A 27,906-nucleotide genomic window follows, 5' to 3' on the forward strand; every position below is an offset into this window, starting at 1 on the left:
TGTCAATATATAAATGCCTGAATTTCACCCCAAAATGGAAACTACAAAGAGACTGATCACTAAGAGAGGGATTGGAAAGTCTGTTACCATTGAGGTTTATAAACATTAAAACATCTGCATGACCGACAAATACAGATGCAAAACTTATGGCATGAGCATGGCAGTGTAGTTTCAGTATTTTTTCCCCTTTTTTGTCTGGAAAGCATACAAAAGGACAAAGAGAATGAGGGGATACAGAAGTATAAATCTAGTACCATTTTTTTTCTAGATATATTAGTTAGGATGAGTAATACTAGCTGCTACAACAAATGACCCTCATATCTCAGATCTGGATAGAATACTTATTTCCCTTTCACAGCATAAACATTTGGGTGTGTGGTGAACAACCATATCGTGTGGCGATTGTAGGATCCAAGTTCCTTCCATCCATCTGTCTGCCTTCCCCCGGGACCTCACACTGCTGCACCCTCCACGGCATGCTCTATAGCTCGTCAGGAAGCTGAGGAAAAGAATCCTCATGAGGGAACACACGGAGGAGAATTTAAGGGTCAGGCCTGGAAATCCACTCCAATGGCCAGAATGCATTCGTGTGGCTTCACACAAATGCATGTGACCCTGGGAAATGCAAACCTTCCACGGACCTAGGATGAAAACAAAATGGAGCTTGGTAAATTCACAGGACTTTCCCACCACACAGCCTTCCTTCCCCTAAGCAGGAAATGACCGGGAACTGGAAATCTTGGGAAATGTCCGGGGAGCAAAGGTTAGGGAAGGGGCAGGCTTTCTGTAAACAGCAGGTGTTGCAGGGAGCCTCGGCTGTTGGTTTCTACAACGTGGAAGTGGCCGACTGGAGGACACCTGGAGTCACGGGAAAACTTGGAGTCTCCCACGTCCTCATGCCCACGTGCCCATGCTCAGCTTCCACTGAGAAGAACGGCTTCGGTTTCTAGGCGCCTTCCAAACCTTATAGGAAGCTTTCTCGTGGGCAAACTGGACTGTTGGTGGTAAGAGAGACTGGGAAATGCTACTGTCCTGTTTCTAGCCCCTGAACACAGGAAAGAGCACAGAAGGGCGGGAAGGGTGCTGAGTGCCAGCATCTGGCCTGAGAAATACTTATTTGACCATGACGTCCAGACAACCTGAAGCCCAACCAACTGCCCAGGAGTCCACGGCCCCCGGTCCAATAGACTTGCTCTACACCCTGTCAGGGTCCCTCAGTCCTCCTGCGCCTTCGTTAAGGAACTTCTAGCAGTCTTTTCCTTTACGTACTTTGTCGCAAGGTTACTTGGCACAGAACTGACATTTATGGTGGAAGCCACCTGCGTCGGCTTGCTGGGGTCGCCGTGACAACGCACCACAGACTGGGTGGCTTAGCCAACAATTCACTGTCTCACAGTTCTGGGGGCTGGAAGTCCAGAATTAAGGTGCCAGCAGGGCTGGTTTCCTCTGAGGGCTGTGAGGGAAGGGTCTGCTCCGGGCCTCTCTCCTTGGCTTGTAGATGGCTGTCTTCACCCTGTGTCTCTTCACATGGTCCTCCTTCTATGCACGACTCTGTGCCCAAATTTCCCTTCTCCATAAGAACAGCAGTCACATCAGATTCGGATCCACTCTGATGACCTCATTTTACCTTGATTAGCTCTGCAAAAAAAAATCCATTTCTAAATAAGCTCACAGCCTGAGGTACTAAGGGTTATTTTCAACATATGAGTTTAGGAGGATGCAATTCAACCCATGATTGTCAATATCGAATAGTATCCCTTTAAACGTAAGGTTTCCTGTCTTAAACCAGCTTGCCCAAAGGCAGAAGCGAGGAAGTACTTGGGGTACATCTTTCCCCTGAGTAAAGGGCTCCCTAGAAGAGTAACACTCCATGTTCCCTCGACTTCTACACTCATTCCTCCAAGGGGAAGAGAAGTAGATTTTCCCGGTGGAGATCTTGAGACAAGGAATGGGGTGTGCTCATCTTGCTGTGGGATCTGTCTGCCTGCAGAGAAGGGACATTCTGGTCTCTGTGACAAGGTGCCTACAGAGAGAGGTGTGTGTGTGCCCAGTGCTGCCCGGGACCCAGTTCCTAATATCAGGCAGCACACCTGCCCACACACCTAAACCACATGCTCGGATAATCAGCTCTATCAGACAGAAAGGTGATGTATCAGTCAGGGTCCCAGAAGGAAAGAGATGGCGTACTCATGCTACGGAAAAACGTGTATGTGGATCCTAATCCGCAGGGGTTACGGTATTTGGAGTGAGCCCTCTGGGAGGTGATTAGGTCACGAGGACAGAGCCCTCACGAATGGGTTTAGCGCCCTTATAAAAGACTCCAGAGGGGGGAGGGTATAGCTCAAGTGGTAGAGTGCATGCCTGGCACGCACAAGGTCCTGGGTTCAATCCCCAGTACTTCCTCCAAAACAAACAAACAACCAAACCTAATTACCTCCCTCCCCCCACAAAAAAAAAAAAGTAAAAAAAAAAAAAAAAGACTCCGGAGAGCTCCCTCACCCCTTCTGCCAAATGAGGACACAGCAAAAAGGCCGCCATCTGTGAGGCAGAAAGTGGGTTCTCACCAGACATGGAATCTCCTGACACCTAGATTTTGGACTTCCAGCCTCCAGAACTGTGAGAACTAAATGTCTGCTATCTATCAGGCACGCAGTCCATGGTAGTTTTGTTACTGCAGCCCACATATCAGAGTGACTTCAGAGGGCTCGCTGAGAAACTGTGCAAAGACCCCATGAGACAGCACAGGTGGTAACAGCAGGGCTCAATCCTATCCCTGGAGGGGGAGAAGTACATGGAGCCCCAGGCTGTGTAGGCAGGGTCCTGGTCAGGAGCTGAGCTGAGGCACTCACCTACCCACAGCAATCCCAGAGGGACTGTCTCTCTCCTTCCTCCCTAAGCTCCCATGCGAAGTTCCCCTCGGCCCAGGCCCTCAGGAAAGCAGAGGGCAAAGGATGCTGTTGAGGCATCCACACAGCTCAGCGTCCCAGGGCACAGAGCAGTTGGAGGACGGGGGAGAGCTACCCAGCACAAGGATGTTTTTACCTCCAGCTCCTTGACTCCTATTCTGGTTCTCAATTAGTCTTGAGCGCACATGGAGGAAGGAAGGATGATGTACTAGTTACCTAATGCTGCGTAACAAATTGCTACAAACTTAGGGGCTTAAAACAACACTAATCTATTGGCTCACAGTCCTGGAGGTCAGAAGTTCTGAAATCAAAGTGTCCGCAGGGCTGCCTTCCATTTCCTTCCCTGTTCTAGAGGCCACCTGCATTCCTTGGCTTATGATCCCTTCTTGGCTTCACTCTGACTTCTTCCATCATCCCATCTCCTTCTCTGAGTCTCATCCTCCTGCCTCCCCCTTATAAGGACCTTTACGACTACATTGGGGCCCGTCTGGATAATCCAGGATACTCTCCTCACCTGAAAATCCTTAATTTAATCACGCCAGCATCCTCTCCTCACCTGAAAACCCTTAATTTAATCACACCAGCAAAGTCCCTTTTGCCATGTAAGGTAATACACTTACAGGTTCTGGGGGTTAAGATATGAACATCCTTTTGAGAGTGGGAGGGTATTCACCCCACCACAGGGGAGGGAGCAGCTAACCCATTCAAACCCCTTCGACTTTGAGAAATAGGCACATGAGATTTGCTGTTGCAGTTGCAAGAAATATATCTGTAAGAACTTTTTGCTATACAAACTTTCAAATACACAACACAGTATTGTTACCTCTCGCCCTCTTGTTCTACACTTATGTTGCCAGGAGTTTTGTCTTATAACAGGAAGCTGACCGCCTTCACCCATTTTGCCCACCCTCCACCTCTGGCAACCACCAGGCAGGTAATCCTTATCTTGAGAAAGGAGACAATTCTACAAAGTCTTTAGACGGTGCCCTGAAAACGAAGAGAAGAGTTTCAGGTAAGCATTACATTGTGAAAGGGCTCTTGATGTCTTAGGAAAGTTCAAATGAGCTACGACGAGTAGGGGGAGGAAGGTGAGGGGAGAAGAGATGGGGGTGGGAGGGGAGTACATCTTAGGGGAAATATGAGCTGAGAATAGTTGGTTTCCTGAAAACACATCCCTGGACTTGAAGAAACAGAGGCAGACACTCCCAGGCGGAAGCCCCTGGCGCCAAACGGAGCCACAAGCAAAGGGTTCTGAAGGACAGTGCTGGGAGGGGGACAACCCGAGGGTCTGCGGGGGCAGGAGGGCCGGGCTACGCAGTGAGACTGCGGGAGATTCGTCAGGTGAACTGACCCTTTGAGTCTCCTTCTCTGATGCAGGCAAATCTGAAGGGCAACACCCAAGCGCTACGGGGTGAGGGGCCAGAGCGCAGAGAGCCCATGAATTAAATCTGGAGCGGACGCCAGCATGCCTCTGTTACCGAACCAGGTTCATTTGCCGAATGCACAGCAAGCCAGATGCTGAAACACTGAAGCGTGCAGCAGAGAAAGAGTTTATTCACAGGGCAGTCATGAGCAGATGGGCGAACAAGCCTCAGATCTGCTTCCCCAAGGGCGGGGAGCTTGGGATGTTTATGGGTGGGGAGTATAGGGTGGTCACAGGCGTGGGGAATGGTGCTTGGAAGTGGGGAGAGGATGCGGGGGTCGCGTTCTGCGCAGGCGTGCCTGAGCTACATGCTTCTTCACAGAACGCGTGTTCAAACCGGAAGCACTGAGCAGGATCTTAGGTGCAGCCTCTGGTCCTCGGAGGTCAGAAGGTCAGACACCTGCACAGACCCAGGCTTAGGGTCGGTGATCCCAACCAGCCTCAGCTGGGTGGATCTGGACAAGAGCTGGCAGCAGGTTGCTGAAAACCAGCTTAAGCCCCTGTTGCTACAGCAGCCCGTTCTCGGAGGTGCGATCTGCAGGGACGGTTAAGGAGTCTTGTGCTACAGGACTTGTGAAGCTTGGAGGGTGGGAATTAAAGAGGGAGAAAAAGAACAAAAGCGAGCTGAGTCAGTGAAGGTAGCTTACAAGCAGAGGGGTTGTAACAAGCTGTTAGCTTATCTGTTGCTCTCTAAAACGGGCTCAAGAATTTCCCTAGTCACCCAGCCTCTGTTAACGTCGTGGGGCACATACCCTTGAGGTGCCCTTGGCAGCGGAGGCCAGCTCCTCCTCCTCCTCCATGTGGCTCCAGTTTGGAGCCAGATTTGGCAAAACGTGTCTCTGTCTGTGTGTAGACTTTCTTGCATCTCGATCACCTTGGAGTAGGCGACGATTTCTTAGAGGACACTAAAAGCACTAACCAAAACTGAGGGAGAACTGATAAACTGGACTATATTAAGGTTGAGGGCTTCTGTTCTCAAAAGACATCATTAAGAGGAAAGGAGCAACCCACAGAGCAGAAGACGTATTTCTGCAACACGTATTTTTCAACAGCTGAATCACATTCAGAGTCTTGACCTCTAAAAGACAAAAGAGCCATTATTTTACCAGTAAAATGAGTTTATTCAGGAACAGGAGAGAGATGCAATTTGGGACAAGCAAACTATGGCAAATGATATAGGCAAGCCCAGAGAACAGAGGAAGCGGGCTGGCTTTTGAGGAGGAAAGGAGGAAACTGGGAGCGCTATGGGGTTCTTCATTGGCTGCAGAGAGTGACAAGCCTGTTAATGGGTCAAAAGGAAATCTTTCCCTCCTGCTGGGGTCTGTTAGCTGCGGTGAGAGATGCATGCATGAGAGCGCTCCCTTCAGGGCTCCCTGGCTTCATCTACATGAGGTTTCCTTTATTTGTTTGCACAAGAACATATACAGGCATACCTTGGCGGCTGCATATTCTGTTCCAGACCACTGCAATAAAGCGAATGTTGCAAGAAAGCGAGTCACACAAATTGTTTAGTTTCCCAGTGCATATAAAAGTTATGTTCACACTGTACTATATTCTGTTAAGTGTGCAATGGTGTTATGTCAAAAAAAATGTGCATAACTTAATTTAAAAAATACTTTAGTGCTAACAAAATGCTAACCATCCTCTGAGCCTACAGCAATTAGCAATCTTTTTTATCTGGTGGATGGTTTGAAATACTGTGAGAATTACCAACATGTGACGCAGAGACACGAAGTGAGCAAATACTGTTGGGAAAATGGCACCAATAGGATTTCTCGATGCAGGGTTGCTACAAACCTTCAATCTGAAAAACATGCAATGTCTGCAAAGCACAATGAACAAGGTGTGCCCGTAAGGAGCACCAGAAAGGCAAGAAGACCAAGAATCTAACAGAAAAATGAGCAAAAGACATGATAGGCCCTTCACAAAAGGTAATATCCGAATGGCTAATAAGCAAGGTGACAAGCACCCAACGGCTGTGACAAGGTGCCATTTCATTCGTCATCAGGGATTGCAAAATAAAGTCCAATAGGATGTTACTACACACCCGTCAGATGGGGGAAGAAAGGTACCAAAACCAAGTCTTGGAAACGACGTGGAGCATCCCAAACTTTCATACGCTGCTGGTAAATTGGCACAACCGCTTTGGAAAACTATTTGGAAGTACTTACTAGATCTGAACACATGCATACGCTCTGATCCAGTGATTCCACTCCTTGGAATGTCACCAACAGAAGTTCATGAGCATGCGTCTAAAAGACACGGACAAAATTGTTTATGGCGGTACTATTCACAATAGCCCCAAACTGGAAACAATCCAGACATCCATCAAAAGTAGAATGGATGAATAAAAGATCCTTTATTTATGCGATGAAGAGCTACGTGACAGAATAAACAAGCTTCACCTACATGACAACGTAGAAGGATCTCACCAATATAATTTTTTAAAAAACAGGCAAAGTGAATCTAAACTATGACATGGTAACAGGAAGAGGGCAGGAGAGAGGCTTCTGGGATACTAAAAAGGCTGTTTTTTTTAAATCTGGGTCATGGTTACCTGGATATAATTGGTGTGAAAATTCATTGAGCTGTACACATAGAATTTATACACTTTTCTCTAGGTAACATCTACTCCAATAACAAGTTTAAAAAAAAAAAACTATGCTGAAAAAAGCCAGACAACCAAGGCTATATATTACATGAAATATCCAGAATGAGTAAATTCATAGACACAGAAAGAAAATGTAGTTGCCAGGGACTGGGAGGACAAAATGAGAACTGATTGTTTAATTGGTAAAAGATTTCCTTTTGGGGTGAAGAAAATGTTCTGGAACTAAATAGTAGTGATTGGCACACAACACTGCGAATGTACTTAATGTCCTTGAATCGTACAATTTAAAATGGTAAGTTTTTGGGTGATGTACATTTTACCAGAATTTAAAAAAAAAAAAAAGACTAAGCCGAGAAAAGAGTATAATTTGCCCCCTTTCAGAGATGAGAAAACTGAGGCTGGCAGCAGATAAATAACTTGCTCAAAGTCAGACAGTTGAATCAAGAGATTCAGGATTCACCCAGACCCACCTGACTTCAGAGCCGTTCTTCTCCTCCTAGGGTGATGCTACTCCAGCTTCATGAGCACATGAATCACGTGGGGATCTGGTTAAAATGCACATTCTGACCCAGTAGGTCTGCCAGGGGGCTGAGAGTTTACATTTCTGACAAGCTCCCAGCTGTGCTAGCGCTGCTGGTCACCTTTTGAGAAGCAAGCCTCTAACCCAAGCTAATGGTGACAATCTCTCTTTCATCATCAAGATTGTCAACCAAAGGCTTAGAGGAGGCGGGGCCCTTTGGCTTCATCCTGCACCACAGGCAAAAAAACCAATGCTCAACATAATCAACTCTCTTCTCACTAATACTCCCAACCACCAGAACCATTTTTATCCTGCATTGGAAGAGTTAAAGCTCAGACCTCCATGGACTTCCTTCAGTGGGCCAGGCACTGAACCGAGAACTTTCATGATTTGGTCTATCCTCACAGCATCATTTATTATGAGCATTACTGCTTGAGAAACATAAAGAGGACGCATCAGTGAGCTAGAATTAAACGCCTTGTGTCCCCCAGCTTGAAGATGGAAGAACTGGAGGGAGGTTCTGAATCGACTTCCTCCTTCACTCATCTGTGCTGGTACCTTACTGTAGCCAAAGGTAAACGAGTCTGAGTTTGCTATTTGTCCTAAACCATCTGTTTTCTATTATCTTGCCCACATTTTGAACTTAATGAATTTCTTGAGAGGAACATGTGTTATTTCATATGATTTGCAGAACCTATGCAACATTGATTTTTATCTGTGGCCCGGGCCAGGGGATTCTAGCCAAGACCTATTTGCTGGTCTTGGAAACCATGGGCTGTCAAAGGATAGGCTCGTCTGCCTCTTCTTCCTGCTCAATCTTTCTTCCAAACACTGGGCTTTGGGATCAGTCTTAGAACTCCTTTTCTTCTCTTCTCTTCCCCAACACTCTCCACCCCATTTGGCTGTAAGTACCACCCATGGGCATTTATATTTTCATTTCTGAACTCTCGACGGTGTTTCAGACTCAAACATCCAACTTCCCTCTTGACACGACCTTTCATGTCCCACTTCTTTCCCATCTTAGCAAACTGCACTGCCATCACTTCTGCCAAAATCCCTAGGGTTCTCCATGACCTTTCCTGTTCATGAAGCCCTCACATCCAAGCCATTCCTGGACCATTAGATTCTAGTTGCCAAATGCATCTACATCAACCCCTGTTTATTATTCTCAGTCATGGTTCCCTACTCTTCCCTTTCCAATCACTTTAGAATTTGGAATTATATTTATTTGTTTTTTCTGCTTATTATCTGTCTCCCCAAGGAAACTGCAGTTCCAGCAAGGACCCATGTCTCTTTCACTCACCATGGTGTTCCTAGTGTCTAGAAAATACTGTTGATGCTCAATAAATAATCATTAATAGGTGAGTGAATAATGACCTGGGATAAGGGAGTTGATATAATATAAATAGACTGCCAGTTATTTTTCCAGCAAATATGTTTTCTTTCCAGGATTAGCAAAGAATTGCAATGTGGGGTCTTCAATCATGGTGAACCACATTAAAATGTCCACACAGCAAGGGAAGGAGAACTCTTTTATAGAGGGGGAAGGAAAGTTGGAAGGGCTGTTGTAAGCAAAGAGCCCGTGGGTTTTCACTGGCTGTTGTTGCCAGGATAGAAAAGAAGTCTTTCGTCTTCCTGCTCTGCTATCCTCACAGGGTGGGAGAGCTCCTCGTTCTGGTCTCATGACTCTAGGTAACTGAGGTTTTGCCTATTCATTTTTTAGCAAGAGTAATATGGAAAACTCATTCCCTTGTTGCTTTGGTTGTATGTTTCGCAGGATACAAGTGCTGGCGGAAATGGGAGGAAATGGACTTGCAAAAACTCTGGAGCCAACGTGCACGAAATCAGTGTGAAGTCTATTTCTTTGAAACCATCCTGTGCTCCAGTCTCTTCAGATTCTACAGCCTCTGTCTCTGATATGTTATCCTCGGTCCCAAAGAGCCCCTGAATGTTGGGCAGGGAGAGTTCCAGAAACAGAAACACTATTAGTTCCAATTTTATGGATGAAGACACAGAAGCTGCATTTAATTAAGCAATTAGTCCATATTCAGAAATACAGCAGGTAGAAATAGAGCTGGGATTTTAATTCAGTTCAATTCAAACTCAATTTTGTTTCAATCCAAGTCAATTCAAATCTGAGTCCAAAGCCAAGTTCATCACTTTCCAGCAAACCACCACAGTTCATGTATCACAAAACTTACAGCAACCATTGAGTAGCTCTCCCTCCACTTCTCCTGACCCACTCACATTTTAATGATTTCCCATCATACGGTTCTTGAAAATACCTGAAGATGCATTCCTGAGAGGCAAATGGGGCAAAACATCCTACTCATTTTAAAGATGGGAATGAAGCCACCTGAGGAAATGGGTGTGTGCCGTATTATTTAAGAATATTCAATTCTAATCCTGAAAAAAAAAAGAAAAGAAAAAGAAAAACAGGATGAGTGAAACTCGTAAGAAGTGTTAGGCATAGAAGTAAAGTAAGCTGATAGCTCAAGACACAGACAGAACACATAGGGAGGGTCAAATATAGACCACGAGTGAACGGAGAGTTTGGAGACAGAAGAAATTATATCATGCGGTCAGATAGGCACAAGGTAATAATTGCAAACCATATTAAAAATAGAGTGGGCGAACAGAATAGTTAATGAAACAAAGAAGAGTACCACTTATAGAGAGAAAGTGATGGAAAGATTAAGTCAGAAGTCATGAGCATGTCATGTCTGCATGGACAGCCATCTCTAAATTGGCCACTCCCTGGTGATCCCCAGGATAGCCCCATTCTGGCCCTAGGCATTGTCCCCAAAGAATGCAAATAAAATTCATAGCTACTCAGTAGGCAACTAGGTGAGCCACTGCTGTGGCTAAGTGTACTTGCTCCCATGTCTCCCTGATGAAGTGAGCACGTATGTTGGTTCCAGATACTCTCCGTCTGTTGGAAGCCCTCGGGTCGTCTCAACCACACCAGCAGAGGGGAAGGTGTTTTTGGTCTGTTTCATTCAGAAACATTCAAGGTGTGTCCCACATGGCAGGGCAATACCTGGTGTGTGACAGGTAATCAACTGAGTTGAGCCAAGTAGATCATTGCCCAGGACCACCTGTGTTTCACAGTAGACCCAGGACTTGAACCCTGCCCTACACGGATAGTGTGGCCATGATGTTCCACTGCGGCACATCACATTAAGTCAGCAAAGGTGTTCTGCCTCTACACGCCTGTTATTTCAATGGTACTGTTGGCTGCTTTGTTTATATTCCTTGGAGAATTATTCGCCTGTCTCATCATTGCCAGTTATCCGTTTGATGATGTTAACTCGCTCGATCAGAGATGCCTCCCTGGAAATAAGGAAGTTGGACCAAGCAGTTTCTGAGAACCCCTGATCGATGCCCTCATCCTGATGCAATCCCATTCACCTGCTCCAGGCTCCCATCCAAGTCTGGGCAGCCTGCTCAGAGCCCCGTGCCCCTGGCCGACCTCTGCTTCCTGCTTGTTACATCCAGTGAGCGTTTTGAACTGGAGTTCACGTTCATGGCAAACCATCATCAATCCTTGTGCGGGTGACTCTTGTTTTACTTGATTATTCCCTTTTACATCAAATCCCCATTCCTATTTCCTCTCCCGTAGCACCACCCAAGGATGTGTGATGTATGTCCATGAATATGTACACATAGTATATATACTATGAAACATGTATTGTTTGCATGAGTGTATTTTTTAACTGGCATAAATTTTATGTCATTGTTTTCATTGTTATATTTTTCCACCCTCACTGAGTTCGTAAGACCTATGCTGCTGTGTATACTTTTGTGTGTTCTTTGTAGTTATTGAACAGTATTATTTCCCTAGTGATGGAAACAGAGTGTCTGTGTACACACTCTGATGCATGCCTGCATACGTGTTCCATCACAGCACTGGGTGACAGTTTATCTGGAATACCCACCCAGGGGTGGGTGGTTAGGACCCGTGTAACTGACTAAATACTGCCACAATCTTCCAAATGCTTGCAGCATCCCAGGCAGCAACAAGCAATGACTTCCACTTCCCCATGCCTCTTCCTCATTCTTGCCAATCTGATAGATTATAAAGGTGCATCTGACTATTGTTTTAATTGACTTTTTTATTTATAGTGGATTTGAACATTTTTTTCATACACACATAGCACTTTTATTTCCCATTCTGTGAGCTGCCTGTTGACATCCTTTATCCACTTTAAGGCAGGTGTGTTCTGTCTTTTCTGTTGCGTCTCAGGAATCTCTTATGTATTCTGGGCATCTCTTGTTACTTTCCGACATCACATGTTTTTTTCTCTGAGACTCTCATCTTCTGATGACTTTTCTACGGTGTCTCTTTTGAGCAGAACTTCTTAATTTTTGTGTAGCCGATCCATACCATTTTTCACCTCATGGACTATGCTTTTTGTGTTTCATTTCAGAAGTTGTTTGCCAATGCAATGCCACAGAAATCTCCTTCTACATTTTCTTCTAGTAGATTTATAGTTTTACTTCTCCTACTTGGGTTCTTAGGCCATCTGGATTCCATCTCTACACAAAGTGTTTATAGTATTATGCAGCAGCCGACCTTTATTTCTCCCCTTAAGGTGAATGGAATGCCAACACCATCTCTTCAGCAAGCCATCTTTTCCTCATGGATGTGGGGTACCTATCAATCACGTATCGGGGACCGCGATCACCTGCCAGGTCCGTTTCCGAGCCCTTTGCTCCGCCCCGCAGGTCTGTTTGTCAGTTCCTACCCTGGTAGCGTGCCGCTTGCGTGACTGTTCCTTTGCGTTATAGTAAGTTGTTACTGTCAGGTAGAGAAAATTCCTCCTCTTCACTCTTCTTTTTCTGAATTGACCTAACTATTCCTTCCAAATTTCCTCCTTTTCTGGACAACTCGGTCTGCTGCTGTTGGTTGACGCCAGGGTATGCAAGTCAGTTCAGCTCAGCGTGGAACTCAGAGAAGACCCTGGCCCCTTCTTCCCCCAACCCATTCCTTGTCCACCAGCATCTCACCCACTGCTCGCTCGCTCTTTCTCTCACTCTCTGTCCCAGTCAACAGAAGTACAGAGTCACACGCCTTAGGCAAATAAGCACACAGCTCGCGGTGAACATCTGGAAAGCAAAGGATGATCAACAGACTCAGTCTGGTTTTACTCAGCCCTATATCCCAGAACCAGGACAGTACCTGACATGCCACAGCCATTCCATACATATTTGTATGGTTGAAAAGAGGGCAAAAACAAATGATTTCATTCTCATGTCAAAGCTTATATTTATTTTCTATCTCTGATTTTTTGGCATAAGCATCTGAGTAGTCCCTGGTCCGGGCTTCCTCTTACAGAGGGCATTTTACACCTTCATGGCTCCACTGCCTTCATTAATAAGAGAGCAGGATTAACATCAGACCACATACAATGGTTATAATAGAGACTGATGGGGAGCTGGAGCTTGGTAAAGAGAAAAGGTACTACTCGTAAGACAGAGCCTTTTGCTCGAGTTGCTTGGAGCTTGGTTGTTAAAACAAAGGTTAATGAGCTGACGAGAATTTAAAAGAAACTATGCTAATTGCTGGCGGGGACAGGGGAAAGAAAGATCTAAAAGCCAAGATCATCAAATGCTGACTCTGTTCAGCAAATCCAGGTTTTTATAGGTATATGTTTAAAGCTATATATTTCTGCCCACCTCTATTGTTAGATATTCCAAAGTGGCTGTACCATTTGACACTTCTACCAGCAACGAATGAGCGATTCAGTGTCTCTGCTTCCTTGCCGACATTTGATGTTAACGTTATTTTTTATTTTAGCCAATCTGATGGGAGTAGAGTGACATCCCATTGTGATTTCCTGTGTTTCTGATCATTTAATAGCTATAATGAGATAAATTGAGTGGTGCCTAAACCGTAGAGTATGTACCATTCTAGCAGGACACAGGAAAGTAACTCCACTATTACACACATTAATATTTCTGCAGCAAATCTATGAACATTCACATAAGTGAACAATAAGGGCAATGAGTACCTTCATCCCAATTTAAATCTGAATATGCCAACGAATGAGCTCAGGTCAGATAGGACCGCCAAACAAACTGTGAAAAAATTCTCAGATATCCCAACTGTCTGGATATTGAAATTGCAGATAAGGAATTCTGGACCTGCTGGTAAATAATTCTAGTTGGCCTGATTCCGTGGAGGAATTGAGTCAATGGACAGTGAAGAGGATAGGCTGGGAGGAGATGCTGCTCATTCAATCTCTTACTCATCCATCAGACAAGTACTTATTGAGTACCTCCTACGTGCCAGCAATTGAGGCTCTTCCTATATGAAGCTGAGCAAGGGAAGCGCCTTACCCAGTCTCTGGAATACCCTGCTTCCTCCAGGACTGAAGAGGATGCTTCGCTGGTGCTAGGGGACGTGACCTTGGGTGGGAACAGCCTCACGGGTGTAGTTGAGGGTCCGTCTTTATTTCCACGCTGTCATGTACAAAATGGACAAATCTTGGCACAGAGCGAATTCCCAGCTTTTCAAAAATATGTCCCCATTTGAAAGGGGGATGGAGAGAGAGAACACTGATTGATTGCTGGATGAAGCCATGCTTGCCACCCAGCTGGTGCTGCCCAGAGTTGCCGCCTGTCTCACACGAGGGCTTTGCACACATAAAGCTGCCATTTCGGACGTGCCTTCAGCTGGTTTTCCCTGCTTGCACGTGATTATCAGAAGCCGCTCATAAAGCTCTAAGAAGTAAGGTAGATGTGCACAAGGAGGAAAAGGGAGTGAGTCCCTCTTATTGGATAGAATTTCCTCTTGGCCTCTGTACAAAACCACCTTGACCCACTCAGCCCTGATTCTACGCTGGCTCTCAGCTCAATTCTAACTATCCAGTACCTCACTTCCAAGGCACTTTGGTGTCTTCATTTATTTCTTTATCCGTTCATTCAACAAACGTTTGGGGAAGGCCACTGTTTCTCTAGACCCGCGGCCGCACGATGACTTTCAGGGACCCTCAGCACTTTTGCCTTCACGGACCCCTTCCTGCCCACATTGTCCGCGGCACAGCCCAGTGGATTTGCCCTTGACTCAGGTCCTTCGCAGCAGAGAATTTGCAGATGGAAAGACCTGTATTCAACTCCCACTTCTGCCTGAAGCTGTGTGGCTGTGGCTAAATCAGTGACACCCTTCATCCCAGTTGCTTCATCAACAAAAGGAAAAATTAGATGCACCTCGAAGGGTTTGCAGGTGGATGAAATAGATTTATTTATGGAAATTACCATAGCATGCCCTCCGCAACGGATAGTGGCCTTTCCCGTAATTTCTTGAATATCCGCCGTGTTCCTGGAAGGAACTGAGCATGGCACCCTCCAAATGTGACAGAGACCATGCTCAACGCTACAAGTCCACGTAAGCCCACGGTAATGTGATTCCTGAAGATGGAAAAGGTGCGACTGGGACCTGGTGGCCACAAATGCCCCACGGAAATCAGTTGATGAGCTCTGTTGCCAGCCGTGGCTGAGACAGAATGAGGGAGATCATTCCATTATTCTGCAGAGTCATCTGCTCAAAGGCCATGCACAAGGAGTTGACCCGAGTTGGTGTGTCTATACTGGTGGCTTCGCAGCTCATTCAAGGAGACACCAAAGGCCTTAGAATATCCTCAGGGCCCTGCACGATTCCCCACCCTCTCGCCATTCCTTCCCTGTCCCTTGTCTGCTCTGTTGTGGCCATGTTGGCCTCCTTGTCAGAAGGGTTCCCCTCTGGACCACCCTTCCCCCAAGACGCTCATGTGCCTCATTCACTCCCTCACCTCCTCCAGCCATTGCTTGAAGGGCCTCCTTTCATCAAGGCTGTCCCGGGCGAGGTATTTACACCCCCTACTTGTCTCTTCTTCTCCACAGCGCCCTGCCCCACCCAGCACACATCTGTTCTAGTGGGCTGCTGGGTAAGCTCTTTGGTTGTCCATCTACCCACCAGCAGGTAAACCCCAGGGGAGACTTCTGTCCTTTTCATTCATCACCGTATCCCCAGAACCTCGAGCAGGGCCTGGCCCAGAGTCTGGGCTCCATATATATTTGCTGAATGATATAAAACTCGACTGTTCTACCTTCGTAACCTGGAAACTGTAGGACTGTATTCAGCACTGACCTTGGCTCCAGGATTTTTATTTTAAAATATTGGGAACTATGTTCAATATCTTGTAATAACTTTTAATGGAAAAAAATATGAAAATGAATATACGTATGTATATGCATGGCTGGGACATTGTGCTGTGCACCAGAAGTGGACCCATTGTAATTGACTGTACTTCAAAAAAAATACTGGAAATGGTCCAATTTTGCACTTTCTTTCTCAGGTTGTCCTGAGGACAGATGATTTCCTGAGTCTTGTCCCAGGATTGGGCGGGCAAGGCCTCGGCCTTCCTGCCACTTATTTCCAGATTACCCCTCCCTGGGCCCTGCGTTCAGCAGAGAGCTCTGTAAAGGACAGGTGCCTGATGAATGTTTACTGGATGAAGGATGAATGTGCTCTTGTTTCTTGACAGTGAGCTGAGGTAGACCTGTCACCCAGAGAAGACTTAGCGTGACTCTCTGCCCTGCAGGCCCGTGACCTTATATGTTGCAGGGTAGCTCCAGGGCCTGTGTCTCCCCTGCTGGCAGAGGCTCTGGCAAATTCGAAGTGTCCTCACGTTAAGTGTCAGGTCTATACCTGGGGAGGCCCTGGCCCTGAAGGAGTGGGGCCCTGGCCCCGGGTCCCAGGGGAGGCAGTGCTGAATCCCACCGCCCTGGTCAGGAGATGGCCACAGGGGGCCCTTCTGGCTGACAAGCCCATACCCTGGCTGGGCTCCTGGGAGACTGGGGAACCTGGGAGACGTCGCACCTGGTACCCTGCGGCTCTTCTCTCAGTTGCAAAATCAGAGATTGGAGAGCTGGCCTGGGTGCCAGTTCAGCCTGGGTGAGAAGGAACAAACCCTGGGGTGCAAGGCATCCACCCACCACATACTCATCTCTCCTGTCCCATTGACCTGATCTTCTCAGGTTAAGGCATTGCTTCATGGTTGCTCCTGTATTAACCGTGTTTTTGTTTTTGTTTTTTAATTTTCTGTATTCTGATACAGCTTTGACATTTAGGACCCTGCTGTCCCAAAAGGGACTCCCCTTCCCGGGGTTAGCCAATCCCTAAAGACACTAAACTCATCTGTGAGTAAACTTTTCAAATGTAAACCAGCCCATCCGGAGCCCACACCCCCAACCACTTCCTCTGACCAGCTGTCACGCTCTGGGCCACCATCCGCCTGCCCTAATCACCCCCAGGGCCGGGTGCCAGACGACTAAGGGCAGAGCCCACCGAAATCATTCAGAGTAGCCAACGCTAAGCTTCCTCGCCCTGCCTCCCCTGTTCCTTGCCATGGAAACCACAATAAAGGCTCTTGCCCATCATTCTCCCTTCTCTTTCTGCCTCGTAACTGACCCCGGTGCTGCCCCATCTGGACCAACAGCACTTCTTTGGTCCCCCAGTCAAAGTGCAGGCTCACTGCGGTCAGACGACGGGAGAAGTCTTGCCTCAAGTCCAGCTCTCAGAGGGGCCCATCGGTCCACAGACTCAGGCACTTGTATCCTTGGTTCCTGAATGTATGATTGGAATGGGCATCCTTGGAAACTGGCAACGTTCCCACACTGGCTCTCTGACCACAGAGAGGAGGGTCAGGGGGCCAGAAGGGCTAACTGGAAGACCTGGGTCTTCCCCTCCACACCCAGATAGAAAACCACATCCCACAGGGACCCACAGAGATTACTGCCATCATAAAAGATGTGAGCAAAGCACCTATCACACCCCCAGTTAAAGCGGCCAGCTCGGAATGCGCAGACATCAGGCGGGTCTTGGAAAAAGGATGATCCTCAACTTACGCATGCAGTGACTCCAACTGCAGCTGCTCGGCCAGCTGTATGCCTTTACTGGAGCCCACAAACACAGCTCCCAGCACTTGGCGTGCAGCTGCTGATCTGAGTGATGCCTTTTTCCCCATAGCACTTTGTATGGAATTTCAGAGCCATTTGCCTTTACCTGGGAGGGTCAACAGTATACTTTATAGTCTCCTTTCAGGGCTTTACCAATTCTCCTACCTTTGCAGGAAGTGTATGGTGGTAGAGATCACGATTATGGCATTCCACCCAACGTCACACTGGTCCACTACGCTGATGACACTGTGCTGATTAGATCCTCTGAGCAGAACGTGGCAAGTACCTCATATGCTGCATTAGTCAGGGTCCGACCAGGAGACAGAGACAAGAATCACAGACGTAATGAACAGCCACAACTCCCAAGGCAAGATCCAGACCTTATTTTAGGGCCATGGCCACAGCTAACTGGAAGGAGTGCGAAGGAAGTCAGTCATGGGAAAATGCCTTGTTAGTAGCATTCTGCTGCAAAAATGCCTCACTGGTACCAAGGGAGCTGCTGTCCGTTTGCTGAGTACTGTGGGAGCCCAGCACTGGAGCAGCCATTCACAGCAGGACTCATATGCTGGAGAAACTGCACCCCGCAGGAGAATCCATGAACTGCAAGGGTGGCCAGAGGAGCACGTCAGAACTGGGAAGAGAGACCCATCCTTTTTTAAATATTCCTCCAGCGTTCTCTACTGACAAACCTTACCATTTTTCCAGATGGTGAAGGAAAAATGTAGAGGGCATATCAAGAACTGTGTATAGGTCTGAGATTTTATCCTGCTTGGAAACTAACAAATTAGCCTGTCCCCATTTCATGGATACTGTCAGAAAACATGAGATACCTTGCTCAGATGCAAAAACTTTTATTACTTATAGCACAGCACACAGAATGAGCTTCATCTTAGCACTGATTCTCCTTGCCTCTGAAGTTCCAGGTTGATGGTGTGAATATAGCAGATTTGCATTCACAGTTTAGAAACCTTGACCTTAGGGAACTCAAATCTTTTATAAGGAAGCAACCCTGTGTAATCTCTTCCCATTACTTTTTAATTAATAAGCTTCGTTTTTTTAGAGCAGTTTTAGGTTCACAGCAAAATTGAACAGAAAGTACAGACAGTTCCTGTATATCCCCTTTATCCACACGTGCACAACCTCTACCACTATCAATATCCCAAACCATAGAGGTACCTTATTTTTAAACTGAAGTACTGTAAATTACAACATGTCAATCTCTGGTGTACAGCACAATGTCCCAGTCAGGCATAAACATACATATATTCGTTTTCATATTGTTTCCATTAAAGGTTATTACAAGATATTGAATATAGTTCCCTGTGCTATATAAAAGAAACTTTTTAAAATCTATTTTTATACATAGTGGCTAACATTTGTAAATCTCAAACTCTCAAATTTATCCCCTTCCACCCCCTTTCTCCAGTAACCATAAGATTGTTCACTAAGTCTTCAAGTCTGTTTCTGTTTTGTAGATGAGTTCATAGTTTCCTCTTTTTTTTTTTTAGATTCCACATATGAATGATATCATATGTATTTCTTTCTCTTTCTGGCTTACTTCACTTAGAATGACAGTCTCTAGGTCCATCCATGTTGCTGTAAATGGTATTATTTTAGTCTTCTTTATGGCTGAGTAGTATTTTGTTGTATAAATATACCACACTTTCTTTATCCAGTCATATGTTGACATTTAGGTTGGTTCTATGTCTTGGCTATTGCATACAGTGCTGCCCACAGTGGTACCTTTGTTATAACAAATGAACTTGCACTGAAATATCTTTATCACCCAGAGTCTCTGCTTTACACTAGGGTTCATTCTTGGTGGTGTCCTTTCTCTGGGTTTTGTATAGTGACATATATCCGCCATGACATCAAGTAGTTCCGCTGCCCTAAAAGTCCTCTGTGCTGTCCCTAGTCATCCCTCCTTCCCCTCAGTTGCTGCCAGCCCCTAGTCTTTTCACCGTCTCCATAGTTTTGCCTTTTCCAGAATGGCAGATAGCTGGAATCATACAGCATGTGGACATTCCAGACTGGCCTCTTTCACTTAGTGATATGCATTTAAGGTTCCTCGTGTCCTTTCATGCCTTGAAAGCTCATTTCTTCTTAGAACTGAATAATATTCTGTTGTCTAGATGTATTATTTATCCATTCACCATGAAAAATATGTTGCTTGCTTCCAAGTTTGCAATTATGAACAAAGATGTTGTAAACATCATGCACTGAGTTTGGGGTGGACATAAGTTTTCAATTCATTTGGGTAAATACCAAGGAATGCAGCTGCTGGATCATACGGTAAGAGTATATTTAGCTTTGCAAGCAACTTTCAAACCGTCTTCCAAAGCGGCTGTACCATTTTGCATTCACCCCAGCAGAGAATGAGAGTTCCTGTTTCTCCACAAGCCTGCTTAGACTTGACAGAGCTGGAACCAGGGGGAGGTGAGCGAGCACTTACCGTGGGTGCAAAATTAAGAGGCATCAAAACACTCGGTAACCAAGACAAATAATACTTTGGTGCAATATTTTAAGGAATCAAAATGAATGTCAAAAGTATCTGTGAAGAACAACATATCAACAATTGACTACTACTCAGCCATTAAAAAAGAATGAAATAACGCCATTTGCAGCAACATGGATGGACTTAAAGATGATCATGCCAAGTGAAGTTAAGTCAAAGACAAACATCGTATGACATCACTTATATGTGGAATCTAAAAAAAATGATACAAATCTTATTTACAAACCAAAAATAGACTCACAAACATAGAAAACAAACTATGGTCACCAAAGGGGAAAGGGCAGTGGGGGAGGGATAAATTAGGAGTTTGAAATTAACAGATACACATGACTATATATAAAATAAATAAACAACAAAGACCTACTGTACAGCACAGGGAACTATATTTAATTTCTTTTAATAACATATAAAGGCAAAGAATCTGAAAAATATATTTATGCATGTATATGTATAACTGAATTGCTTTGCTGTACACCTGAAAGTAACATTATAAATTAACTACACTAAAATAAAAAACAAAATTGAAAAAATAAAAAAAAAGCACAACGTATCAAAATTTTAAATAGACAAGACCATACTTCGCTTTTGCACAACTTACCTGGCCCTGTGGGAACCTGCTTTTAGATAAACGTTGGTATATTGGATATATTGTTCATCTTAGATTTTTTTTTACATTAATACTGATTTTTTAATATTGCACAGAAATATTGATCTTGATTGCTGGGGGTTTGGGTGCCCCTTTAAATGGAGCCCAAGGCAAGAGCCTCGCCTGCCTCCCCCTGTTCCTGGCAGCTTAGAGCGCAGTTTCCCGGCCTCTGTAGGGTCGGCTGGTCCTCATCGGGTGAGCCCCGGCTCAGACTCTGCCTTCTGGGAGAGGCTTCCTCTGATTGGAGGAACTGAAGCAGCACCGGGTCATTCTCGGTTCCGTCGCCCTGCACTCTCACGATGTCAAATTACCCGACTCGTTTGTTTCTCTCTCACTGTCCGGCCCCACGAGGGCCTCTCCACAGTGTCGCCTGGATCAGGGAGGGTCCGACACAAAGTAGGTGCTCAGTAAACATTTGCTGAGTGAACCCTGGTTTTACTTTTGGAAATAGCATCATCCCTCCACAGAGGAAGGGTAACAATCTCAGCCCGCGAATGGGGTGCTCCTGGGGGCCTCTGAAAGGGAAGCGTGATCTTGGGCAAAGGTGGGGCCGGTAGGGGGGAGATGTTGGCAACTAACTTCCGGAAAGGGGAGAGAATCGGGGCAGCAAATGCAGATATCGCATTTCCACCACCAGGTGGCAGCACACCCTCGTCTCAGGGAAGTTCTATTCCGGGAAAAGCCCACCTCTTAATGTGGGGTTTATTTTCTCACGTATGTCCCTCCGTCAATCCACCTAGTTGTTCTCTGGTTCATGAAAATATCCCTTCACCCAATTATTCACCCATCCATCCATCTATGTATTCACGCATTTGTACATTCATTCAAAAAATAAAACCACGGGCCTGGCCCTGGGCATACTGCAACAAACCAGATAAAAGTCTTTCCTGCACTCTTGGCATTTCCATGTTTAGTCGGGGAAGGCAGATAGTAAATAAGGAAGCACGTGGAGGAAGGAGATGAGTTCAGATTGTGACAAGTGTCATGAAGAAAATTTTAAAGAATGGTGGCAGGGCTGGAGGCGGGGGCCGCGGTTAGGGTAGTGCAGGAGAGTGGGCAGGGCGGGCTCTTTAGGTCAGATGTCCAGGGAGGTCTCTTTGGGAAGGGACATTTGAGATCAGACCGGAAGAACAAACGAGGGGTCGCCAGTCATACAGAGTGGGGAGGGAAGGGACAACTTTGGAGGCTGAGTCAGTGCAGGAGAGTCGGAACGGGAAGGAGCCAGGGTGTCCGAAGCGCAGAGAGACAGGCAGTGTGGCTGCAGCAGAGTGGATCACTGTGGGAGGCAGGTCACCCGGGTGACCAGGTCGGAGAGGTCCCCAGGGCCAGCAGCACCGGCCAGCTGTGGGGAGGAGTTTGGTGTAATCTCAGGATCCTGGAAAGTCACAGTGTGGGACTGACAAGTTCTGACTTGTATTTCTAAGAGACCTTTCTGGATGCTGAATGAGCATCAGACTGTGAGGGGCTAGGGGTGAAGGGGGGCGAGCAGTTGCTGGGATGTGGGGGTCAGGGGATGCAGGTGGAGTCAGATCACAGTGGTCTGACAGAGCCTGAGAGAAATGCCTGGGTTTGGGAAATATTGTGGGTGAAGAAGATTCAGGACCAGGCCATGGCTGTGCGTGGTGAGGGAGGGGAGAGGAGTCAACACTGCAGGGCCATAAAGCCCCCGATGCCCTTCACCACCCTCTCCTTGACCAAGACCGTCACAGCATAGAAAAGAACATTTTCATACCATCTACTGACTTGAGCCCAACGCCCTTGGTCTGGGCTCCCTATAAAAATCTCCAGCAGCTGATTCTCCGACAAGGTTCTTGTGAAGGGGAGGGGCAAAGTCGTGCATGAAGATGGAGCTCTTCCTTTACAAAGCTGCCGAGAGCATCTTCTGCAGGCTCCCTAAGACCGCGCCCCCTCCGTGGAAGAAGATGATGCCTCACCGGGGGCTGGCAGAGGCCGCCTTGGGCTGGAACAGCCTCATGGGTGTGGTGCCAAGATGTAGGTTGGTTACCACAAGTCTGGGGTCCTCCCTTATTCTCATGCTGTCTTGCAAAAGCTGGATGAATCTGGGCATGGAGCAAATTCCCAACTTCTCCAATATATCCCCCTGTTAGAGGTAAGAGGAAGAAAGGGAGAGGTCAGGAGAGGGTAGGATCCACCTGGATGGTCTGTGACTCCTGCCGCTTGTAACTGCCAGGATGCTTTTGCCATTTTTCCTCTGCCTGCTCGGCATGGACCCGGGGCTCGTCAGGAAACACCAGGCTCTGGGGTGTGTCCAGACAAAGGATTGGATTTTCAGAATTTCACCCCAAAAGCTCTCAGTTGAATAATGGCATGAATTTTCCAAAGAGCTAAGTGGGCTGAGTGGTTGGACATTGAATTGAACAAATCTTGGCTGGCAACCTTGCTCTCTTTGGCTCCCAGCCTGAGATGGCAAACACGGTTCACCACCTGGGTATCACAGTCCCCCTGGGTTATGACAGATCCTTAAGTCACATTTGTGTCCAACAGAAACAAGTAACGGGGTCAGTTAGGGGTGTCGCCACGGGCTCAGGAGGAGGGAGCAACGGCACCAGGGCTATATGTTTGCTAAATGTGAAAAGAAGTCCATTTTTTTTAGACTAATACGTTCACTCTAGTAATAAACAAGCAAATATCCGACTATTTCATGAGCTATAGTTACATGGCATCATGTCACACGCACTAACAGCATTCCAGCCATCTTGGATTATCTCTTCCACGGATCCTGCACTGACTGTATGTTTATACTATAAAGTAAACAGCCCGGGGTGGTAACAGTGAACATAGTGAGAAGAGCTGGCACTTACTAGTCACCCACAACACGCCAATACTGGTCCAAGTGATTTAGATTGTTACCTTGCTTAACTGTCTCAGTGGCCCTTCTAAGTCAAACACAGTTATCAGCTCCATTTTACAGATAGGGAAACTGAGGCATTCCAAGGTCAAGTGCCTCGCTGTCAGCGAGTCAGCTGCAGGACTTGCATTCTCCACCGCCCAACTAGAGAGAGCTCGCGTTCTAGAGTCAAGCAGATTTGGATTCAAGACTTAGCTTTATCTACCACCAACTACTTGGAAGGCCTTAGGCATTACCTGCTCTGGGCTTCAGTTTTCCTCATTTATAGACCAGAAGAATGGAGTCTCCCATCCCCGAGGGCGAAGCTTGGTGGAATGTGTCGCTGGTGGGTCTTGGCAAGGGTGAGCCCCTCTTGCTGACACCCACTGGTCTTGCCCCACAGCGTGCGGGATGCCCCAGGGCATCGCCTCCAGGGAGGCAACCCCACCCCACCCCGCAGCTACCCCGCTGCCAAGGCTGAGACTCCTCGGAAAGGAACTCCAACAAAACCACCACGTCCCTGCTTGACTTGGAGGACAGCAAGGTGACCAGCGAGGCGCAGGGGACCTGTTTCCCCACCACGTGAGCCACCCCTAAGGAAGCCACTCCCAGCGTCTAGTGATAATCATTCATCAACGTCCAGGAAGTCAGATTTGGTTTGGTTTGATGTTTCTTCAACAGTGAGTCCACATTTTCCAGAGCTGGTAATGTAGGACAGAGGCAAGTGAAAAAAAATCGATGATTACATATTATTATTTATAACATTATAAGTACACATTGTTTATATATTATAAATATATTGTATATGTAAATATTATATTTTGATATTATAAATTATTATTTACATAAATGTTATAATATGTATATTTAAATAGTAGAAGTGTAGTATTATAAAATGTTACTGTTACTATTTATAAGAATGTATTAGTTGCAGAATAAATAGGAGCATCAATAGTTTAAGAATTCTGAAGTCCAGAACTTCAGACAGATATTGAAACTCTTTTACAAAATATTCTAACAGACTGCCCTTTAAAATCAAGTCAGTAGCATTTGCTATCTTAGTCCTCATGTCTTTTAGTGAGGTTGAAATCATTCATAACCATTTTTAAATGGATAATTTTAGGAGATGCTATATCTTTGCCTGCATGGATTTGATATAATATATACCACTAATTATATGTGTTTACTGCACATTTTCTAAGTGCCCATCACTGTGCCAGGCACCTGAAATGCATTTCTCATTTAATTCCCACATCACCCCTATAAAAAGCATCTCTTGCTACCCTCCTTGTTTAGAGAAGAAAATAGAGTCTCAAAGACATTAGTCCACAAAACTAGCAAGTGGAGATTCAGGGCTCAGCCCCAGGGTTGCCTGACACCAAAACTAGACACCTGATTTCTGGGCCATAAAATCTTTTTTAGGTTTCCCCCACTCTCCTTACATTTCTTGTCCCTCTCATGTCTACCTGTCTCCAGGAACCAAGTGAACATTCCCCACTTGGCTATCATCATCCTCACCCACGTCACCCCGTGATGAGCAGTGTGTCCCGGAAAGGCTGGAGGGACCAGGACGGGATGTCACAAGCTGAACTCACCCTCCAGAGCCAAGCACACACCCATCTCAGAGCTTCCCCTGAACAGCCCAGGTGGCTGCCCGGCAGAGGCTTGGCTGTGGGCTACCCTGTAGGCGAAGCACAGGAACGATCTCGGTTTTTCTGGGCTGCCTGGACACCCGAGGCCCTCATTTTCAGTCCTGGGGCCTCAAACTAGCCTGTAATTGCATACAGATTGCAGCCCCTGGTTTGAGACAGCCTGACCTCCAGCGCAGTGCAAGACCAGGATGAGCAAGAGAGATGGGAGGGCTACCCGCTCAGCCGCCTCCCTGGGTCGGCAGCACGCGTGTAATTATGAACGAGACTCGTTTGTTTCTCCGAGAGTCACCCACATCCATGGGGAAACGTTCCAGCAGCACAGAAACACATTTTCTTTATTTACCAAATGTATTTATTTACCAAATATCATCAAACATATCACCTGGCATCTTAATCCTCTTACCAACCTGAGCGGAGAGATACAATTGTTCCCCTTTCACAGATGAGTAAACCAAGACACAGAGAGGTGAAGTAAGTTGCCCAGACTCACACAGCCAGCGAGCGAGCTTGGCCTCCTCCTCCCCTCCTGGGACAGTTGCTCTCCCCGCAGGTCATCGGTGTGAACCGTTTGGCTGCGAGCAGGTCTCCACCCAGGGCTGGGACACTGTGGTTAAGTCAAGTTGCCCGCTTCTTACTTGGTGCCAGACTGTTGTTTTCAACTCTGCTGCTCTGGGCGTATGCCATTCTAAGTGCTGTTTCCAAATCCCTGCTCAGAGCCCCGCTGCAGGGGCCGCTCTCACATGCTGGGTGAACTCCCTGGTGATTGATCAGCAAATGGTGAGTAGGCACCTGCTAGGTTTCAGGCCCTGGGCTGGGGGTTGGGCTTGTAAGGATGGATAAGGTGGTCCCCATGTTCCAGGTGCCCACAGCCGAGGCAGGGGCAAAACACCGTTATGCCATGAAGTGCACCGAGGGTGGAAAATGCTGCGGCTGCGCAGGTTCATTCCCTGCCAGGCTATAAGCGGTTTCAGGGCGGGGACCAGGTCTGGGATGGGGATCCTCAGAAGCTAGCCTGGTGATTGGCATTCAGCAAATGTTTGGTGTTGAAGGCAGGAAAGGAGGTGAGAGGGAGGATGGAAAGGGAAGAGGGAGGGAAACAGAATAGCAGATACAAAAGAGAGTACAGTCTGTCCCTCGGTATCTGTGGGGAATGGGTTCCAGGACCCCCACGGACACCAGCATCCTCAGATGCTCAGTCCCTTTACAGTCAACCCTCTATCCATGAATGCGGAACCCACGGATACAGAGAGCCCACTGAATGGCAAAGTCTGTCTCTCCTGGGGGTGTCTGAAGAGAGAGAGGGAAGGCAAATGAAAGAGGGAAAGGAGGGGCAAGGTACAGAAAGAGACAGAGAGCCCCAGCCATGTCGGGGCCTGAGCACAGACTCAGCAGAGTGATCGCGGAGAAGGACATGCACGCAGAGACTGAACTTGGCAGGAGGTTGCAGAGTGGGGGGGACATCCGAGGCGAGGAAGAGCTCCAAGACAGCCCAGATAAAGACCCCCCGGAAGCAGGCGCCCAGGGCCTCTGGGAGCACCAACCACAGGACAGCCATGTTCCCGAGGCCACGAGGAGCTTAGTGGCTGGGCTGGTATTATGGGCTGTCTCCTCCCTCCCACTTTTTTGTGTTAACTTTGACTAGTGACCTGACCTGGCTTCTTCTACATAAACACAGCCCCACCCATGGGAGCCAGAGGGCCCTCGCTCCCCAAGGAATACAGGGACCAGGAAAGCAAGCCTGCCTGCCACCGGGGCGACCCGGGGCGCACGAGCTTCCCACCGCTTCAGTCAAGCTCAGATTCAAACAGCACCCCTACCTGAGCACCAAGGGGGAGGCCTCTCGTGCGCTGCCCAGGCCACAGAGGCCTGATCTTTCAGTTATAAAATAGGAGGCACACAGCCAGCCTTCCTCACGGGCATCTGGTCAGAGCAGGCAAAGTGTATTTGGTTGCAGGTGGCTGTCCCGACCCCACTTGGATGCTCCCATCCAGACCCAGACCAAGGCAGTGCAGCTAAGGTTAAGAGGAGCCACCCAGACGCCAGCCCGCCTGGCTTGAATCCTGCCTTTTCTGTATACTGGCTCTGTGGCCTCAGGTAAGTGATGTCTGTTCTCTGCATGTAGTTTCCTCTCCTGTAAGAAGGAGATCATTACAGCGCCTGACTGAGGAATTGTGAACAGGGCTGCAATGAACACGGGTGTGGAAATAACCTCTCATTTTTCAAGTCAGTTCTGTTGAGCTATAATAAATAAATGTGCGCATACATGTGCGTACGTACAAGTGCTTAAATCATATGCACAGAGCTTGAGGGGTTTTCACAAAACACACACACCCAAGTAACCAAGCTCCCAAACCAGGATCTAGAACATCGCTTCTCACTGTCACCACCACCCGCTCTCCCAGTTACTACACCCACCAGAGGTAACCACTACTCTTCCTTGAAAGCCAAGGCTCACTTGGCTTGTGTCTGAATTTTATACAGATGGAATCATGCAGAGTGTCCCTTTTTGTCTGGCTTCTTTCACTGAACACTGTGTTGCGTGTATCTTCCGTGTTGTAAATATCGGTTCATTCGTTCTCATCCTTGTCTAGCATTCCATCGCTTGAATATAGCACAACTTCTGTCCCTTTCTGCCACCGTTGGACATCTGAGTTTTTGTCGGTTATCAGTTTATTGCCTGTTCATGAAAATGGTGCTGGAAACTTTCAATATTTTCCCTTTGTCCCTTGGCACCGAAGGATACTGGAGAGACATCTCAGGAGAGCAGGGCTCTGCTTCCTGGTTCTGGATGCGCAGACGGCAGGATTCTGCCAACCACATGGCCTCACCAGCACCCAGCGGTG

The 27,906-nt window shown here is 47.0% G+C and overlaps 1 long non-coding RNA gene across 3 annotated transcripts; it reads right to left on the bottom strand.

Annotated features, from left to right (window-relative positions):
* Window positions 1-251: 251 nt before the first annotated feature.
* On the bottom strand, window positions 252-20,738 carry LOC140700983 (uncharacterized). 3 transcript variants are annotated; one of them, XR_012079752.1, is made up of 3 exons: window positions 20,516-20,738; window positions 6,501-6,581; window positions 252-1,638 (listed from the first exon to the last, which is right to left on the bottom strand). It is a non-coding gene; the product is annotated as an uncharacterized lncRNA (long non-coding RNA). The 3 variants fall into 3 exon arrangements; XR_012079753.1 differs by lacking the exons at window positions 6,501-6,581; window positions 20,516-20,738 and adding an exon at window positions 3,730-3,887 and having other exon boundaries at window positions 252-641; window positions 1,270-1,638; XR_012079751.1 differs by lacking the exons at window positions 6,501-6,581; window positions 20,516-20,738 and adding an exon at window positions 3,730-3,887.
* Between the last annotated feature and the right edge of the window lie 7,168 nt (window positions 20,739-27,906).

The sequence above is a fragment of the Vicugna pacos genome, chromosome 13, assembly GCF_048564905.1.
Source record: "Vicugna pacos chromosome 13, VicPac4, whole genome shotgun sequence".
Lineage (NCBI taxonomy): Eukaryota > Metazoa > Chordata > Mammalia > Artiodactyla > Camelidae > Vicugna > Vicugna pacos.